Source organism: Apodemus sylvaticus, chromosome 2, assembly GCF_947179515.1.
Source record: "Apodemus sylvaticus chromosome 2, mApoSyl1.1, whole genome shotgun sequence".
Classification (NCBI taxonomy): Eukaryota; Metazoa; Chordata; class Mammalia; order Rodentia; family Muridae; genus Apodemus; species Apodemus sylvaticus.
Genome location: NC_067473.1, coordinates 47,310,793 through 47,322,796, shown reverse-complemented (window position 1 = coordinate 47,322,796; position 12,004 = coordinate 47,310,793). Strand labels below are relative to the sequence as shown.

The 12,004-nt window shown below is 37.0% G+C and overlaps 1 protein-coding gene across 2 annotated transcripts in view; it reads left to right on the top strand.

Moving 5' to 3' along the window:
* Positions 1–12,004, top strand: part of Cadps2 (calcium dependent secretion activator 2) — a 564,078-nt gene that overhangs the window by 290,672 nt on the left and 261,402 nt on the right. The gene's annotated exons all lie outside the window — the stretch shown is intronic.

Here is a 12,004-nt window from a genome sequence, read left to right as displayed (position 1 = left end):
TGTCACTTGAGGTTTTTTATCTTCACCATTCTGACAGTTGTAAGATGGAATCTACGAGTTGTCTTGATTTGCATTTTCCTGATGTCTAAGGATATTGAATATTTCTGTTTCTCTACCATTGTCCATTCCACTGTTGAGAATTCCCTATTAAGTTCTCAGCCCCATTTTTAATTGTGTTATGTTGTTTCTTGGTTTTGAATTTAATTCCTTGTAATTTGCGATATTAGCCTTCTTTCAGATGTAGGGTTGGTAAAGATAGTTTCTCCATCTATAGGCTGCTGTTTTGTCCTATTCGTTGTATCTTTTGTCTTACAGAAGCTTTTAAGTTTCATGAGGTCCTATTTATAAATTGGTGCCTTTAGTGCCTGAACTATTCATGTTCTCTTCAGGAAGTTGTCTGTGCCAATGTGTTCAAGGTAGTTCCTCATTTTCTCTTTGATTAGATTATGTGTATCCCTATGTTGAGGTCTTTGACCCATTTGTACAGGGTGATAAATATGGATCTGTTTGCATTTTTGTACATGTAGACATCCAGTTAGATCAACACCATTTCATGTGGACTATTTTTATTTCAGCTTGTTTATATTGTCAATTACATGAATAGATTTGTATATATTGATCCATCCCAGCACCTCTGGCATGAAGCCTAAAATCATGCTAGATAATGTCTTTGATGTGTTCTTGGAATTTTTTTACAAATATTTTATTGAGTTTTCTTGCATAAATGATTATAACAGAAATTAGTCTGGAATTACCTTTCTTTTTGAAGAAGAGTTTAGGTATCAGGGTAACTGTGGACTCATTGAGTTTGACAATGTTCCTTCTGTTTCTATTTTTGCGGAATACTTTGAGTTGTATTGGTATTAGCTCTCCTTTGAAAGTCTGGTAGAATTGTGTTCTAAAACCATGTGGCCCTGGGCTTCTTTTTGGATGGGAGACTTTTAAGACTACTTCTATTTCCTTATGGGTTATAGAACTATTTAAATTGTTTACCTGATCTTTATTTAACTTTTGTAAGTGTTATCTATCAAGAAAATTATCCCATTTTGGTTACATTTTCCAATTTAGTGGGGTATGGTGTTTTGAATTAAGACCTAATGATTCTTTGGATTTCCTCAGTAACTATTGTTATGTTCCCCCATTTCCTTTCTGATTTTGTTAATTTCAGTATACTCTCTGCCTTTTACTTAGTTTCGCTAAGGGTTTGTCCATTATGCTAATTTTCTCAAAGAATCATCTCTTGGTTTCATTAATTCTGTCTATTGTTACATTTTTTTCTCATTTTTTGTTTTCAACGCTGACATTATTTCCTGCCATCTACTCTTCTTAGGTATGTTTGCTTCTTTTTGTTTTAAAGTTTTTGGATGCACTTTTAAGTTGCTTTAAGTTTGAGATCTCTCCAATTTTTTATGAAGGTACTTAATGGAATGAACTTTCCTCTTAGGACTGCTTTTATTGTGTGCCATAAGTTTGGGTATATTGTGCCTTAATTCTCATTAAACTTTTCAAAGTCTTTAACTCCTTTCTTTATTACTTCCCTGACCCAGTCATCACTGAGTAGATTGTTGTTCAGTTTCCATGATTTTGTAGGCTTTCTGTTATTTCTGTTGTTGAAATCCAGCTTTAATTCATGCTAGTCTGAGAAGATGACAAGGCATTTCTATTTTCTTTTATGTGCTGAGGCTTGCTTTGTTGTGAGAAAAAGGTATGTTCTTTTTTGTTTGGGTGAAATGTTCTGTAGATATGCTAGGTCCATTTGATTTATAACCTTTGTTACTTTTATTACTTCTCTGTTTAGTTTCTGTCTCAATGACCTATTTTTTAGAGTCTACTGACTTCTCCCAGCATTACTATGTAAATTTGATGTATAATTTAAGCTTTTAGTAATGTTTTATTTACAAATGTGAGTACCCTTTCATTTGGGACATACATGTTCAGAATTGAGATGTCATCTTAGGAATTTTTTTTTATAAGTTTGAAGTGTTTTTCCTATTTCTTTTGATTAATTTTGGTTGAATGTCAATTTTATTAGATATTAGAATGGGTACTCCAGCTTGTATTGGGGGTCCTTTTGCTTGGAAACTCTTTTACCCTTTACTTTAAGGTGATGTTTATCTTTATTGCTGAGGTATGTTTTTACTTCCATTTTCGTAGCCTTCCATTTTCGTAGTTTTTTTATTGAAGAATTGAGTCTGTTCATGTTGAGAGATATGAATGAGCAATGTTTGGTGATTCCTGTTACTTTGATGTTGGTAGTGGTAGTCTGTCTGTCTGTCTGTCTCTCTCTCTCTCTGTGTCTCTCTGTCTCTCTGTGTGTGTGTCCCTTCATTTAATTTTTCTGGTGAAAATTATTTTTTCCTGCGTTTTCTTGGTTGTAGTTAGCCTCCTTGGCTTGAAGTTTTCCTTCTATTATGTAGAGCTGGGTTTGTGGATAGATATTGTTTAAATTCGTTTTTTTTTTCATGGAATATCTTGTTTTTCTATGGTGATTGAACGTTTTGCAGAGTATAGTCATCTGGGATGACAGTGGGAGTTTGCAAGACCCAGGCCCTTCTAATTTTTAAAGTCTATGTTGATAAGTCAGGTATAATTCTAATGTTTGCTTTTATATATTACTTGGCCTTTGACCCTTGCAGCTTCTAATACTCTTTTCTTTGTTCTATAGTATTAGTATGTGGATTATTATTTGATGTGAAGAGTTTCTTTCATGGTCTAATATGTTTGGTATTCTGTAAGTTTCTTGTATGTTTATAGGTATCTTTTTACTTTGGTTGTGGAAATTTTCTTCTATTATTTTGTTGAAAATATTTTCTTGGCCTCCTTGCTGGTAATTTTTTCCTATCCCTATTATTCTTAGTTTGGTCTTTTCATAGTTTCCCAGATTTCTTCTGTTTTTATGTCAGGTACCTTTTAGATTTAACATTTTCTTTGACCATTGTATCAATTTTTTCAATTGTATATTCTACATCTGAGTTTCTCTCTTTCATCTCTTATATCCCAGTGCTAATACTTGTTTCTACACTTTTTGTTCTCTTTCCTAGTTTTCCATATCAAGGATTCCCACAGTTTATTTTTTTTTTATTGCTTCTATTTCGTTTTTCATGTCTTGAACAGTTTTATTCATTTTCTTTAACCGTTTATTGCCTTCTACTGTATTTTCTCAAGAGATTTCCTCTTTCCTCTTTAAATGCTTCTGTCATTTTTCATCTTGTCATATTTCTCTTGTGTTAGGGCGTCGGTGGCTTGCTTTAGTAGGATAGCTGAGCTCTGGTTGTACCAATTGCCCTGGCTCTTGTTGATTGTGTTTTTTAAGCTGGCCTTTAACCATCTTGTTGTCCCTGGTGTTTACTGGATATTCCTGATGTTGGCAGGACTCCTCAGGTTGGCAGGCAGATCCCTAAACCTGACAGTGGAGTTCAGGGAACAGCATGTTTCTCACCTCTGCTGGCTGTGTGTCAGGTGGAACTGAATGTTCCTGGGACTTCTTTTTGAAAGCAGGCAAAGCCTTGACCCCAATGGTGGAGGCCAGGAAACAGTAATCTGCTTGTCCCTGTTGTCTGTGCCCAGTTGGACCCCATAGGCAGGGGATTGGTAGGTGAAGGATCTAGCTTGGAAGTTCCTTGAGCCTCCACAGTGCTGTGGGCCAATTGATTTAGGACAGCAAGCAGCTCATCTCCCAGTCAACCACTTTTATTAGGATAACCCATTTTACTTGCAAGTAGATTAACATTTGATCTCTCTAAGAGTGTTGTTCTTATCTTTTCTTCTTTCCAATATATGTCCTAAAATAATTGATTTAATATGTAAGGCAGCTGCAACAGACTTGTCTATAATATTAACACTGGGAACAAACATAAGATCTTTTCTCAGAAAATTGGTTGAATAAATTATGATAGAGCCCGATGAATAAAAAAATCTTAATACTATTTTTATAGCTTATTAATAAGATGATATTAAGAATTATATTATTCTATTTACTGGAATAATATTTAGAGGTGGAAGAAATGGCACAAGCTAAGAAATGTTTGATTTTTTTACATTTTAATAACTTTTCTTCTCTAAAAGTCCTTTTTCTTATAGAGTTCTATAAAACTGCCTTAATTACTCATGTTAATCAAGCATCCTATGCTAGACTGTTTTATGGCTTGGACAAAATACCTGAGGAAAAAATTTAAAAATAGGAAAAATTGAATTTGACTTAAGATTTCAGAAGATACAGTTCCTAGCCACCTGGCTCCATTGCTGTGTGGTTTTGTTGGTGGAGCAAAGTCTCATGGTAGCAGAGACACAGTGGAATAGAACTGTCCAACTCATGGCAGCTGGTGAGAGAGGAATCCGAGAAGAACATCTCCAGGGCCCTACCTCCTCCAACCAGGTCCTGAATCTTAGTAGCCCATACAGTGTGGACTCTCAGTAGGTCAACTCAAAGAAATTAGAACTCTTATGACCCAACCACTTCTCAATAAAGCCACCAACTGGAGACCAAATCTTCAATAGTGAACATTTTGGAAGGCTTCATATCCAAAGCACGACAGATGGCATGTTTTAAAATATCTATATTTAACATTGTATAAAAGCATTGTGTTTAATCATTATTTGTAAACACATTATGTGCTTCATTGTTTAATTTCTGCTCTTAATTTTTACATTGGCAATTCTCATGTTGAACTTAATTCCAAATTTTTAGGGGTTATTATGTCCTTTGGTAAAAAGTATTTATCCTTTTTATTTGTATTAGTGAAGTCACAAATGTAGGTGTATTTTTCCACTTTGTCAAATTTTATAAATATTATGGTTTTGTTTTTGTTTTTTTTGTTTTTGTTTTGTTTTTGTTTTTGTTTTTTTGTTTTTGTTTTTGTTTTTTACAGATTCACATTCCTTGTGGCTTTAAGTGGCTTTATAATATTCAGGACTAACATGTATCAGACAGTGACTAATCAAGAGACACAACTAGATCTAGGGTAGGGAAACACATTTATTTAGTATACAAGAATAGTATCTGAGTGATAGCAACTGTGGAGAATAATGGCACAGTTTTGGAGGTAGAGGAGGAGTGGGGAGAGAGAGAGAAAGAGAGGGGTAAGGAATGGAACAAGTCTTTTGAAACCTTAAAACCTATCTCTTGTGTAATCCTTCCCAAATATTTCTATCAACCGAGGCTCAAGTATTCAACTGTATGAATCTATAAAGATGGCTCTCCTTCAAGCCACCATATCCAACAGTGGGTCTTCTGCAAGAGAAACAGTCCTCTTAACCTATCAGCCATTTCTCAAACCTATAAACACATTTAGCCTTTTAACCAAATGAGATTAAGACATAAATTTTAAATTTCCTGTTTGTATCTTAATAAAATTCCTGACAGCTTGAAATTGTAAAGAAAACCTCTAATAAGGGAAGGTCATTAAAATAAGAAAGTTCATAATTAAAAATGACTGCACTGCCAGCCTAGTATTTTTTAGACTAGATGTTTAAAAAGGTATAAACAGAAGTTAAGTAGAAAAGATGTATAGAATGATGTCATGTGACTCTGTGGAGCTGTTTATAGACCTAGGATATTACTTGCACATACCTTTAAATATTGAGCTTTTTTATTAAGTTCATTCTAGCACATTGTAAATTTATTTTTTTTCTTTTTTGCAATTGCAGGGATTTGCAATGCACTGTGAACATATTCACTCCCATTACCCTCTTCTATTCCTACAGACATCCAGCCCTTGTCTTGCCAACTCATAACACTTCCATGTTTTATTTTTCTTATGTAATTCTTATGCCTGTAGCCACAACAATAGTGTGTTCAGGATGACATTGGGCATGCCATATCCAGGAAACATCACTGAGTAGCATTCCTGTGCTTCCTCCAGCTCTTAGGATATTCTCATTCTTGTTTAAGTCATGTTCACTGGGAATGATATAGAAGCACCCTTTATGGCTGACGGTCGTCGCTTATTCTAATTACTTTACCCATTTATAAGTCTTTACATTAACTATGCCCTACTCCAAAATGGAAATTCTGACCAAGACTGAGAGCAACACTAGTTTAAGGCTAGAAACTTAAATACTTGGAAGACAGTTTGGCTGGCACTTTCTTAATAATTAATTTAATATATATTTATAAAATAAATTTGAATTAAGAATTATAAATGGTTCCAGTGCAACTGTTTTACTGCTCATGATTTTTTAACATACGTTAAAACACAGAGATTAGTGAGTTGAGGGACCTTTCAGATTCCAGGTATAATTAGTTCTGTAGCTAATTTAGAGGGGGTCAGAAATAGCCAACTCTTCACTGAAGGGTAGGATGGTGAAGATTATATGTTAAAATATATAGTCATCAAGCTTTCTATCACCTGTAATCTAATAGCTTATAAGTTCCAAGAGAATAGGAGTTTTGCTTGTTGAAATTGTATTATTACTCGGTACATATTAGTGCATTGTTTTGCATGAATTAAAGAGTAAACATTTGCTTTTGTATCATTTTTCATTTTTCTTATTTTCCATGGTTTTACATTAACCACATAACCATCATTACTTGGCAACAAATTATCCCATCATATACCCATGTTGTACACAATCACTCTATAATAGTGTGCATACAGTATGCTTAAATCTTAGCTGTTATATATGATGCTAGAGAAGATTTAATACTTAAAATTATTTTTTAGTTATATGAATATGGGATGAGAAAGCAACAGCATGTAGTCTTGGCTCCAGATAGAAATTCTGGTACACTTTATTTAATAGCCAATGCATAATTAATGTTAGTTATTTCAGTTGGCATATGAACTGTCCTGTGCTTTCATAGTCAGGAAGCCCTGTGGTCTTTGTACAGGTGCTTTGTAGATATTTTATTCATTTGAAGGTTTACACTGGAAGTCTGAATGCTCATAAGTAATGCATCTATGCTATTACAGAAGGGCAGTGTAATATGAGTCAAGCAAATTGACAGTGTGATAATACATTCTTTTGTTACTTAATACTGAAAGCTTAGTAAGATATAATTGATATTAATTGCTGAAAGTATTGAAACATAACATTAAGTAGGAAATAGGAAACATTGGTGAGCTTTGACCACAGAGTCATTACCTTCTTGGCTCTTCCTCTTCATTTTTGAAGGAAATATGGGAGACTTGAGGGTTTAATTCATTCATCATCCTGGAATCATAACTGTTTTGTTCCTGTATATATGTTCTTACTTTTCTTTTTAAATCTTTTATATTGTACGTTATGTATTTGACTGTTTTGTATACACACACACACACACACACACATCTGTGCAACATGGGAGTTCCTGGTACCTGCAGAGACCAGACGATGGCATCAGATCATCTGGATGGAACTGGAGTTACAGAAGTTGTGAGCAGTTGTGAGGGTGTAGGGTATTGAACCTGGGTCCTCTGGAAAAAGCAACCAGTGCTGGTAGCTCTGATGCCTTCTATTTAGTCTCTTGTTTTTATTTTTCATAGGAAAACTTAAAGGATGGCCTCAACCTGTATATTGAGATGTCAGAATTAAGAGGGATAATAGAATTCTACCATACTATATATACTCTCTTCATTCAATTTGCACATTGTTGCTAGTTTTATTTTTGTTTTAGTTAGTGTGAGGGAGGAGGCTGTATGCTATGGCATGCATGTTAAGGTCAGAGGGCAACTTTCAGGAAGTGGTTCTCTCCTCACACCGTCATGTGAGTTCTAGGATTTAGCTCAGGGAATTGGCCTGTGCAGCAGCACTTTGACTGGCTGAGCCATCTCACAGAACGTCAAATGTCACATGTTTTAAAGGAATGAAAACCTCAGTGCTTCTGCTCCATAGTCATCAAGAGTCCTGGTGTTCCTGCTTCTGAGCTTCTCCCAGACTGAAAGCACAGTAATTCGCCTTCCTCGTTTCACAGAATGGCCTTCCTATTCCGTGTCCTTGACTCAGCAGTTACTTGTGTAGAAAGTTCTTATACAGTACCTATAGGAGCCTGAAATATAATGGCTTACTGCCTACCACACCCACCTTTAATCCCCATACTGGTTTGTGGTATAGATCACTCACACCAGGTTCTGCATTCTACATTAATAACTCCTTTGTACATATTATAACACATTTTGTGTTCAAATGAATCATTGCTTATACTGAAAAATATTCACTGGGCACTTTGTCTGACTCCCCCAAGAGTCTCTCTCTCACATCATTATTTCTAGCTTAGCGTTTTCTCTAGTTATAATGTTTGAAATATAATCATAGCATTGAGGTTATTCACTCAACATATAAATATGTACATATACATGTATATGTATATATGTCTGTGTATGTGTGTGTGAATGAATTAATACAGTAGATATATATTTTCTTTTTTAATTTAATTTTTACTTACTCACTTTACTGCCCCTTCCTAGGTACCCCCTCCTACAATCCTTCCCCATCCTCCCTTCCCTTCTCCTTTGAGTGTGTGGAGCCCCCTGGATATCCCCCCACACACCCTGGCACTTCAAGTATCTACGAGACTAGGTACTTCTTTTCCCACTGATACCAGACAAGGCATCCCAGCTAGAAGAACATATCCTATGGACAGGCAGAAGCTTTTGGGATAGCCCCTGCTCCAGTTGTTCAAGACCCACATGAAGGCCAAGATGCACATCTGCTACATATGAGCGAGGAGGCCTGGGTCCAGCCTGTGTATGTTTTTTTGGTTGGTGGTTCAGTCTCTGAGAACCCCGAAGGGTCCATGTTAGTTGACTGTTGTTCTTCCTGTGGAATTTCTCTCCCCTTCCCTTCTACTCTTCTGTTAAGAGTCCCCAAGCTCCATCTCCTCCTTGGCTCTGGGTGTTTGTATATGTCTCAGTCAGCTGCTGGGTGGAGCCTCTCAGAAGACAACATGCTCCTGTGGGCAAACTATATAACAGTGTGTCACTAATAGTGTTAGGGATTGGTGCTTACCCATGGGATGGGTCTCAAGTTGGGTGGCTGACAACCCCCTCAGTCTCTGCTCCATCCCCTGTGCCTGCATTCTTTGTAGACAGGAATAATTTTAGGTTGAAAGTTTTGTAGATGGGTTAGTGTCTCTATCGTTCCATGGGGCTCCAGCCTGGCTACAGGAGGTGGCCTCTTCAGGTGTGGATACATTTTTGCTAAGCAAGCATCAGGTGGTAATCATGTAACTGATGCACATCTAGGCTTTGTGGCATCATCATCCTGTACACAGCTTACTGTTGATCAAACCATATGCATCATGCAATTGTATGTATGCACATATGCTTGTGTATTTCCCTTCTATATATCATGTGTTCAGTGTGTTATATATAGTATACACATCTGTCCTGTATCATATATATAATATTGGTGATATGTATGTGATTTATACATGTATATGTAAATTTGTATGCATCCAATTTAATGATTTATTTGTATGCATCTAATAAAAAGGGGGCATACTTATTTTTATACCTGTTAAAGATAATCTACCTAAAGTATAGAGCTATAATCACACAGGGCACTATAAAGTTAGCTGGCAGTCCCTCACCTTGTCTGTCTTGCAGTGGTAGTGGCACAAATATGGGACAGATGCAGCCAGGAGAACTTGCCCCATGGTCGAGAGAGAGAGAGAGAGAGAGAGAGAGAGAGAGAGAGAGAGAGAGAGAACGAACTGTCCCAGTCCTTCACCTGCTTCAGCAATTGGAAGAGTGGGTCTTGCATCGCTCCTGGACGGCACCACAGAGTTGGTCCTGATGGTGTGGGGGTGGGTAAGCCAGCTCTGATGGCATGAGAGCAGCAAAGCCACTTAGTGACTGTAACACTGGATGAGCTATCTAGGGCAGTGCTGAGAGCTCGCCCCAATTGTGGGAGTGTGGAAATGCCGGGGGACTAACCAGCTCAGAAACCTCTCAGTCCAAGATCTACCCCAACAGCTATCCCATTGATGAAGTCCGGGAGCTTGTGAAGGGGCAGGTCCTACAGACCCAATGCGGCAGGATCCCCGTGACATAGGGCAGCAACAGGATATCTGAGAGGATCCCCAGGAGGATCAAGTATTGATATTGTAGCAGAAGACAGGCTCCATGAACCAGACCAGTGACTCATTGCTGTATTGCTATGAACATTTACAAGTAAAGAAGTATGGGGGAAAGGGTATACTAGGGAACATAACTGTGACATAACTAGAGTTTATACAAGATTTTTTTTGTCTTGATGGGGGAAGTAGCAATAGGGAGATGAATATGACTGGAATGCATGATGTGATATTTACAGAGAGAGAGAGAGAGAGAGAGAGAGTGAGTGAGAGAGGAGGAGGAGGGAGGGAAAGGAGAAGAAGAGAGAAACTAATTAGGAGAAGCTTTGAGATGAGTTTTAGTTTGGTTTATCTTTATCTTTCAAGTAAGATGTATGTTGCCTTATAGGGTCTTGTCTGTCTAGTTCTTTAATCTGTATTATTCTGGGAACTGCTGGGCCTCCCTACTAACAGTTTATACAGAGGAACCCCATGCCTGATACAGGAAGCAGCATTACCCGCTATGCAGGGTAGCTCCGCCAGTTAGAGTTCTGACTTGCATACTTCAGTGGGTTTCAGTGTGGGTGTCTATAGCTCCTCTCTTTGCTTTTCCTTCTCTCATTGCTGCCTCACCTCCTCTGTCCCACCTCCCTATTCCTGCTCAGCCTTTCATCTCCCACCATTTCCTTTCTCCATTCTCATATTGCCAGTGTTCCAAACTCAACTTCCTTTGGACACCCACCTCCCAGTGGTTCTTTTCTAGTTTGGTTTCTGCAGGTTCTCCTCCTAAAACACAGAAATCTAAAGTTTTACCACAGGAGTTTGTTCAAAAGATGGGTCAATTTTATGGAAGAATATGAGTTATGTATAGGACTGTTAGAAATTTCTGATCCAAGTCTTAGTAAAATGTGTCCAAGGAAGGCCTTGAAATTGCTAACTGTATTATAAAGAATTGAGGCTGCATTATAGGAATCTTTTCCAAGCTTTCCAGCCAGACTGCCCAGCTAAATTCAAGACTTGCTCTTCTAAACAGTACACTTAGAATCCCTGTACCCTTATTTTGGCTCTCGCTTTTTTATTCTTTTATATTTTTCCCTTTGCTCTACCACAGACAAACTTAGTTCACGGAAATGGAAAACATACAAAGAGAAGAAAGAAGTTGGTATCCCTTTCTTAGAAGTCTGTGTTAGAAATTAGACCACTTTTCCACCCTAATCAAACCCTTCTTTATGGCCTCTGACTTTAGCCTCAAGAGAACAGGTTTTGTACAGATGCTGATTTCTGCCGTCACTGTGATAACCTTTGCTTTTGGCCACATTTTGCAATATTTTCAGTGCTATCTTAGAAGACAGACACACAAGTTTAATTCAGCTTTTAACATACTTGCTTTTGAGAGTTAACAAACTTTCTCAATAAGATTTATAAAATAAAATATATCCAGCTCCATGAAAGTCATAAATTGGTTGTTTTTTAACATAAACAAGAAAATTGGCATTGTTTAGTGTTTTATTTTTAACCTGACTCTGTAGTTTGCTAACCCTCTTAACTTTTCTCCCTTTCTTGGCATTTTCTTCAGTGGTGTTTTGTTCATGCTGTGCGAAGTCTCTCCATACCTGTGCTCTCTCAGAATTTCAAGAAATTTTGATCAGATTTTTTTTTAAATACCAGATGTGTGTCAGTTGAGTTTGTCAGTAAGCACAAATGAATTGGTGTATGATAAAGACAAGATGCTATTAAATTCAAAGATGAGCCAAGAAAACATGTTATTTTGCTACGATAATTTGAAAAGCCAGATGTCAACAGACTTATTTTCATCCCTAAGAGAATGTATTGGGAAATTAATGACAGATTGTTCAAAATTTTTATGAAGAGTAGTTCCTTCTTTGTGAAAGAGTCTATAAAAATTCACGAAAAAAAATAGGGTAAGATAATTGTCCTTCCTTTTCAAAATATAAAGACAGTGAAGACCTTCTAAGGGGAGGGAGAGTTCAGTTGTGCAGCATTGGGAGAAGAGCTTTCTGCAATGCCATC